Source organism: Hevea brasiliensis, chromosome 16 (assembly GCF_030052815.1).
Source record: "Hevea brasiliensis isolate MT/VB/25A 57/8 chromosome 16, ASM3005281v1, whole genome shotgun sequence".
Taxonomy (NCBI): Eukaryota; Viridiplantae; Streptophyta; class Magnoliopsida; order Malpighiales; family Euphorbiaceae; genus Hevea; species Hevea brasiliensis.
The window spans coordinates 30,959,060-30,967,855 of NC_079508.1; the positions used below are offsets into that span (position 1 = coordinate 30,959,060).

General features: G+C 41.2%; 1 non-coding gene across 1 annotated transcript; it reads left to right on the forward strand.

Moving 5' to 3' along the window:
* Positions 1-8,007: 8,007 nt before the first annotated feature.
* Positions 8,008-8,114, forward strand: LOC131175189 (small nucleolar RNA R71). The gene has a single exon (XR_009145351.1). It is a non-coding gene; the product is annotated as a small nucleolar RNA R71 (small nucleolar RNA).
* The last annotated feature ends 682 nt before the right edge of the window (positions 8,115-8,796 follow it).

Genomic DNA, 8,796 nt, shown 5'->3' on the forward strand with positions numbered 1-8,796 from the left:
GGATTTGAGCGCCGCAGGAAAGGGTCCTCACAGGTGGTTGGGAAGGGCCCCCTTCCGCACTTGAAGCAACCAGAGGAGGTGGTGGCAGCTCTTCATGCCGAGGAGGAGACCGAACCACTTCTATTTCAGGAACCGGCAATCTTGAAGGTCGGGACGAACCTCCCTGTATCTCACTCGGATCGTGCCTCAGCGTCTGAGAGGCCTCGGCGTACTTCATCTCCCGCACCTTCCTGGAGACCTTCCTCTTCCGCTTTCAGCTCTCCTTGGAAGCCTCGCTGCCCGCCATGCCTGCACAGAGAAAAAGTCAGTGAGTTCGCTAAGGCTCAAAGATCAGAGATATAGAAAGTACCGAGGCCGAGGTCAGAGAGCTGAAGCCCGCGTTCTTTGCTGGTAATTAGCTGCATTGTCCAATGATGCAGTTCAGCCGTCACCACATCTAAATAGGAGAACTTCTGAGTGGCCGCCTGATCTTTTAACTCCATCACCATTATGCCTTCTTCCCTATTCAGGGTGATGCGCTTCGGAATTAACGGGCCCTGATGCAGCCAGCTACGCGGGAAACCCTCAAAACCGCTCGGAACCTTGCTCCTCAGAATGAAAAAGCGATTCTTCCAATTCTTCAGGGAGGAGGGCAGGTCGGTAAAAAGCCCACAATGTGGCTTCGCCTGAAAGAACCAATACTCGTCATCCTTTTGACGAGTTAGCCTGTGTAGCTCGGCGAAATACCTTCGCCGTTGGTCTAAGCCCCTTAACTCGGCAAAGGCCTCTGAAAGCTACTAGGATCCGCCATGAGTTTGGGTGAACTTGGGCTATGCATACTTGATGGAATTTCAAAACTTCCTTGAAGAAGTCGTCAAGAGGGAACCGCAGCCCAGCCTTTAATTGCTCTTCGTATACCATAATTATGTCATTTTCTTCGAAGAAGTGATCGGCTAGGAGATCGCCATGACACTTGATAAGTTCATATGAATCGCCCCGAATGTTATACTCTTCGCTAAACAACTGCAAGTCAGTTTCTTGAAGGATTGACGGGAGCTCATCCATGGGAAGGTTTTCTCTCCCTGAAGAATGCGTTTGTCTTGAGGGTCCTGCTTGACAACGGGCCGGAATGGAGGACGTAAGAGGTTTAGATCGCCCGCTCGGTCCGACCACCTCAACTTCATCTGACGACCATGAGACGTGAATGGAAGGGGGGCTCGCCGCTCTCTGACCCTCAATGTCTCTCATTTTCAAAGAAAAGAGAAAATTTAAACTAAAAGAAAGATCAAAATCCTTACCGGAGTGTGAACGGTGTCGGAAGAACTTGAAAAAATGAGAGGATTTTGGAATCGCTCGCGAGGTGCTGAAAATGGCATAAGGGAGCAACTGGCTGCCCCATCCCCTATTTATACCCGTCTGAGCATTTAATGCTCACGATGTCCCAAGCGGCGCATCGGTTAGCGGGATTCGCCAGCTTTTTCTGACACGTCTCACGAATGTTCCGGAATCTCCACAATTAAATAAGGGGAGATCGGCTAGTTAAAGATCGGTGAATTAAGGCAGATGTTTGGAATTACAGATCGGTTAAGGGCGGTTCAGTTAGGAATTAGATTGGATGAACACATCAGAGATCGGAAAATAACCAATGCAATAATAATAAAATGATAATTGTCAAAATAAAATTTCATTTCTAAAAGGGAGCTTACATCATTTGGGCGATCTCCAGAGATCGGATTACATTAAAAGGGAGAATACATCATTTGGACGATCTCTAGAGATCGGATTACATTAAAGGGGAAATTACATCATTTGGGCGATCTCTAGAGATCGGCAGTACATCCTATTTAGCGAAGGCCTATGTCAATGCCTAGTCTTGTGGCTGAATCAAAAGATGTGTTTGATCAGGAGACCGGTCATCGACATCAGATAGATGTACAGCTCAGATGGGGTGACTGACTCTCATGAGGATAAGAGAGATCACCGTCAATATTATCGCTCGAAACCCAGCCGCTGTAGGGACACCCAATGTGGTGAGAAGCCAAATGAACTTCGAAGGGCAGTCACCAAAGATCGGAGGGAAATTAGCAGTCTTCTCGCCCGAAATCGGTTCGCCAATTACATCGGTCGATCGATTCGGGGTCAACGCAATCGATATTCTCGATCTGGATTGGTGAATTAGTCCAGTTCTCTCACTGTCATCAAATGTGGCCATAATGATTTTCTGATCACCGGGGTCGAAAATTGTCAGTCGGTGAACAAGGTGAACAGCCAGGAACAAATCAAAAGCAGCTATCATGGCCGAGATTGTTACCGGAGCAGTTAGAATAGGAAAAGTGAGAAAGAGAAGAAAATGAAATGCGGGAGGATTTCCTGACGAGGGTATATATAGAGAAGGTCTGAGCATTTATTGCTAGCAAAAAACGAAGCGAATGCCTCAGAAATTGAAAGAATAAATGCCTTGACTAAACTGACCCGGACAAAGGAGAAGACTTTGGAATGAGAGAGATCGGGAGAGGGGCCCAGCATGAGAGATCGGAAAAAGAGCATATTGGAAAGATCAGAAGAGAGGGGAGATCGGAATGCAAAGAGAATAAGACAACTTCCCATGACTGTCGTCATAATCAGAGCCGAGGTAGTTAAAGCATTGCAGACGAGATCAAATCTCCTCCGCACGCCTCATTTGCAGAATCGCCCACATTGCTGACAGGTGCCAGAGTATGTCATCACAGTCCTGTACATCTCAATCTCTACCATTGATCTTACTTGTAAGTATAAGTCCAGAGCCCTTGGATCAAAGAAGAAGATGATAAGACCCGCGCCTTTTATTCCCTGCCCTCGTATCGCCTTTGACAAGAAAATTTTGGGCCGTCAGATTAGAAGAGAGAAAGGATAAATATTCTGAAAAGGATCTCAGCCATTCATTTTGATTCTCTTTGATTCCCAAACATCAGATCATGTCCTTTAAGATCCAAACCTTCCATCTCCTTCAAGGGAAATCTTGACCCTTCATTGGGAGCACACGTTCCCTATAAATACCTGCATGAAAACTATTGATGGGAGAGGACGAAAAAAGGGTGGTGATTATAGTGGAAAGGCTCTGAAAATTGATTCAGTTTTGCTACTCTGCTACTTTTAAGATAGAAAAGAACTTTAGAAACCGGTTTTCTAAAGTACTTTCTTTGGAGAAGTGTTGGACACTGGAACTCTTGATTTTCAGTTTGTTCATTGCTCTGTGATACCCTTTCTTAGTTTCAGTTATGTTTTCATCACCTTTATATTCACTTTAATTTTCTGAGCTCAATCTCATTCATTGTCATTTCGGTTTGACTGCATGCTAACTAGGCATTCATCATTTCAAGGCAAGCATTAGTCCCCAGACTATTAGCACGCTACTCTGCAACATTCGCGACTCCATAGTTAGTTCAATGGGTTCAACTTCCTACAGGTGAGTGTCTAAACTGTTGCCCTATCCAGTGTTCATCTTTATTTTCTTTTTACGCTTGTAATTTTCGTTAAAGTTTGTCTTATGTTAGAAGGTCCCACGTGGGTGGTTATTCTCTTGAGTTTACCTTTGATATATCAGTATATGTTATTTATTTGTTTTTGGTTTCTTATTATCTCCTAATGTAGGTAACGTATAGGTAGTTTGATAAAATGTTGGTAGCAGTATCTTAACACAAGAGTTTTTTTAATAAAAGTTCGGATAATAAATCAGAGGAAATTATGAAGACGAGCCACTAGACTAGCTCAAGAAGATGACTGGGTAAGGTGGGGGATCGGAGAAAAATAGAATTTCATATTAGCAAATGAAATAGAGCAAATATTGCTTGCCGAAACGTACTTGTAAGGCGATCACATAGGAGATCGGTAAAAATTTAGTCCAGTATCCCCTATCTAGTCATAAGGTACCAATGAGTTAAAAGAAGCCTAATTCGGGTTCCTAGTGTCTTCGGATGCCAGAACCCTTAGTCTAAGGTCCTTGCGCGATACGATCATAATTAAATATACAGAGATCGGAGGAGAGTTCTTATCCGATTCTCAATCCAAATTTTAAATATTAAAAGGAGATCGGAGGAGAGTTCTTATCCAATTCTCAATCCAAATTTTAAATATTAAAAGAGATCGGAGGAGAGTTCTTATCCGATTCTCAAATCAAACCAAACAAATATAAAGAGATCGAAGGAGAGTTCTTATCCGATTCTCAAATCAAACCAAACAAATATACAGAGATCAGAGGAGAGTTCATATCCGATTCTCAATCCAAATTTTAAATATTAAAAGGAGATCAGAGGAGAGTTCTTATCCGATTCTCAATCCAAATTTTAATTTTAAAAGAGATCGGAGGAGAGTTCTTATCCGATTCTCAAATCAAACCAAACAAATATACAGAGATCGAAGGAGAGTTCTTATCCGATTCTCAATCCAAATTTTAAATATTAAAAGGAGATCAGAGGAGAGTTCTTATTCGATTCTCAATCCAAATCTTGAACAAAAGAAATCGGAGGAGAGTTCTTATTCGATTCTTAATCCCAAATTTTAAGTATTAAATAGAGATCGGAGGAGGGTTCTTATCCGATTCTCTAATCAAATCAAATAAATATATAGAGATCGGAGGAGAGTTCTTATCCGATTCTCAAAGTCAAATTTTAGTAAAAATAATCCCATAAACGAAAACCGCAACATCAATTCACTAAGGTCGTCTCATTTACTTATGTATCTGGGTAACCCGAAATCTAGTGAAAAATTAAATATTCTCTTTTATCAAAGGGATTGACATCCTCATTCTAGCCCAACCCTCCTAGCTATCGATCTTAATTTATAAAGAGCATAATGTTAAATTTTCTTGCCCTCATAAAGGGACGAGGCGAGGTGCCTAACACCTTCCCCGCCCGTATACGGGCCCTGAACCTAGAATCTCTGTTTTTGAAGTGGTTTCATTTTAGTTTATTTTCACAAATGGTTTTCTTTAATTTCCCTCAAAATTAAAGTGGTAACTCCTCACTCTTTCCCACTTCGGTGAGTGTTCGTCCAGGCGATCGCAAAACCCCTTGCGACAGTAAGATCTAAATTTGTCCATTGCAAACACTCCTACTAGGAATTCCTTCTTTGTGGTAGCATAATTGATTTGCGCGTCATCGAGTGTTTTGCTAGCATAATAAATGGCATAGAGCTTTTTATCTTTTCTTTGCCCAAGCACTCGCATCGAACATCACGTCAAATGATAGCTCCCAATTTGGTGGCTGCATTATTGGTGCTGAGATCAGGGCTTCTTTGATCCTATTAAAAGAAACAAAGCAATTTTCATCAAAATGAAAGGGAACATCTTGGCTTAATAGGTTGGTAAGTGGCTTAGCTATTTTGGAAGCTAGGCAATCATCAAAAGTAGTTCCATAGACAAAAAAATCATCCATAAAAACTTCCATGATAATTTCAATATAATCAGAAAAAATAGCCATGATAAATCTTTGAAAGGTAGCAGGGGTATTACAAAGACCTAAAGGCATTCTCCTATATGCAAATGTTCCATAGGGGCAAGTGAATGTGGTCTTTTCTTGGTCTTCTGGGTGAATGGAAATTTGGAAGAATCTCGAATACCCATCTAGATAATAGAAATAAGAGTGCTTTGCCAACTTTTCTAACATTTGGTCAATGAAAGGGAGAGGAAAATGGTCTTTTCTGGTAGCGCTGTTCAATTTTCCTATAATTTATGCACATTTGCCAACCAGTGACTACCCTAGTAGGGATTAGTTCATTGTTTTTATTTTGGATAACAGTTCTCCCAACCTTCTTAGGAACTACATGTACTGGACTAACCCATTTACTATCAGAAATTGGGTATATGATACCTGTATCTAATAGTTTTAAAATTTCTTTCTTGACTACTTATTTCATGTTTGGGTTAAGTCTTCTTTGGTGTCGATAGTGGGTTTACTGTTTTCTTCCATGGGTATCCTATGCATGCAAATCGAGGGGTTGATTCCTTTCAGGTCTTCTATTTTATACCCTATGGCCTTGTTATGGATCCTAAGTTCTCTTAACAATTTTTCCTCTTCTAACTTAGACAGGCTAGCATTAATTATAATAGGATATTTAGAGTTTGAGTCCAGAAATGCGTACCTTAGCTAGGACGGGAGAGTTTTAAGCTCTACCTGCTTAGCGTTTTCCTGGAGCTTGATCTTGGGTTGTTCCTCCTTTAACTCCTCCATCTCAGAGGCTTTAGCTAGGGTTGGTAAGGGTGGATGAGCTGCTAACTATTGTACACAGGCTGCTATTTCTGTGTTTTCATCATTCACTATGTGGCTGTGCATAATACATGCTTCAAGAGGATCTTTAGGATCTGTCTTATGAAATTCCTCCTCAACTTGTTTGTCAATTATGTCAACCTTGAAGCATTTATCAAGTTCGAATTTGTGTTTCATTGTGTTGAACAAGTTGAATTCCACTTCTTCTTCTCCTACCTTGAGGGTTAATTGCCCATTTTTGACGTCCATGATGGCTTCAGCAATTGCCAAGAATGGTCTCCCCAAGATGATAGGGATCTGAACATCTTCTTCCATTTCAAGGACAACAAAGTCTATTGGAATGAAGAATTTGCCCACTTTGATAGGGATGTTCTCAAGTATGCCCACTGGATACTTAATAGATTGATCAGCCAATTGCAATGAAATTATCGTGGGCCTCAATTCTCTGATCTCCAGCTTTTTGCATATTGATAGAGGCATTAAAGTCACGCTTGCCCCAAGATCGCAGAAGGCCTTGTCTATTTTCTTGTTGCCAATGAGGCAGGGTATGGAGAAGCTTCCTAGATCTTTCAACTTTAGAGGCAGTTTGTTTTGCAGTATGGCACTGCATTCCTCTATTAGAGCTACTGTCCCATAGTCTTCCAGCTTTCTTTTCTTTGACAGAATTTCCTTAAGAAATTTGGCATAGGACGGCATCTGAGAGAGTGCTTCAGTGAAGGAGATGTTGATATAAAGTTTCTGTAAAACTTCTAATAACTTCCTAAACTGCTTGTCTAATTTGGCTTTTTGAAATATCTAAGGAAAAGGTAGGGGAGGCTGGTATGGCTCCGGTAACTTCTTTTTCTTCCTTGCTTCCTCTTCCTGTTCTTTCTTGGCTTCTCCCTCCTTTTTCTCTGCTTGGCTTTCAAATTTTTCTAAGGTCTCATCTTTTGGTTCTTTCTCTGATTGTACTAGAGTTCTCCCACTCCTCAATGTAACTGCCTTACAATGCTCCCTTGGATTCATCTCCGGTTGACTAGGTAGTTTACCAGCAGCCTTACTTGAAGAACTTGCTTGCTGAGCAATTTAATTCTCTAGCATCTTGTTATGGGTAGCAAGTTGGTCCATTCTGGAAGTCAGCTATTTAATCAATTCATTCTGTTGTTGTTGTTGAGCTGCTAGGAACCCTTCCATCATGGATTCCATGGTCATCTTCAGTTCAGGTTGTTGAGGTTGAGGAGGCGATGGTGGCTGTGCAAAGTTTTGGCCTCTGTTCTGAAATCCAGAGGGTGCTGGCAGTTTATACCCCTGTTGCTTGTTTATTGGCTAGTTCTATTGATTGGACCATGAGAAATTTGGGTGGTTCCTCCATCCAGGGTTATAAATGTTTGAATATGGATTGTTAGGCTGTCTCTGGTTAAAGTTTTCTCCATTACTCACATAGTTCATTTGTTCTGTAGAGGGTTCATTAAAGCTGTTATATTCTGAATATCCTCCTCCATAGCTATCCTCATGTTGACTATTCATCCCTACTGTATTGGCTTGCATTTTATCAAGCCTCCTTGTGAGCTAATCAAATTGAGCATTTATCATGCTTATGGTGTCCACTTCCAAGACTCCTGTTGTTCTCTTTGTATTTCCTCTTTCATTTGACCACTCATAATTATGGTATGCAACGCTCTCTAGAAGTTCAAGTACTTGAGTCACTGTTTTCTCCATTAAGTCACCTTCTGCAGCTGAATCAACTGTGCTCCTTGTAGAGGGTAATAACCCATTATAGAAATTTTGCACTAGTAGCCAATCCTCTATGCCATGGTGTGTACATTCCCTTTGCAGGTCTTTATACCTTTCCCATGTGTCATAAAGTGATTCACCTTCCTTTTGTCTAAAGGTGTTGAGCTCAAGTCTCAGCTTTGCAGTCTTTGCAGGTGGAAAATACCTTGCTAGAAAAGCTTGTGAGAGGTTTTCCCAAGTGGTGAACGTTCCAACTGGTTGAGAAAATAACCACTTCCTTACTCTTTCTCGAAGGGAGAATGGAAATGCTCTGAGTCTTATGGCTTGATCAAACACTCCATTCATCTTAGATGTGTCACAAAGGGCAAGAAAGCACTAGAGGTGATAATGTGGATCTTCTGTTGGTGAACCCGCAAACTGGGTTTGTTGAATCATTTGAAGCCATGTTAGTTTTAATTCATAGTTTGGCTTCCACGTCTAGTGACACTAGGCTGAAATCCTTGGACAGATAAAGCTCCGTAATCTCTTAAGAGTCTTGGTCTATCATTATTATCGGCCATGGTTGTAATTTCAGGATCTTCTTAATCATGCTCTTGATGTTTCCTTTCTCTCCTGATGTTTCCTTTCTCTCCTAATGGCTCTCAGAGTTCTGTCTATCTCCGGATCACAGTCCAAAATTTCTTCTTCTAGCCTTGTTCTGGTCATATGCCAGATCAGGCACCTGAGAGAAAAGAAAATGAATAAAACAAATCAAACAAAATTAGGTAATAAATATAATTGCCTAAATTAGCTAAATTGCCTATCGCTCAATATTTCTAAAGCCAAAGTCCCCAGCAACGGTGCCAAAAACTTGGTTGTTGGT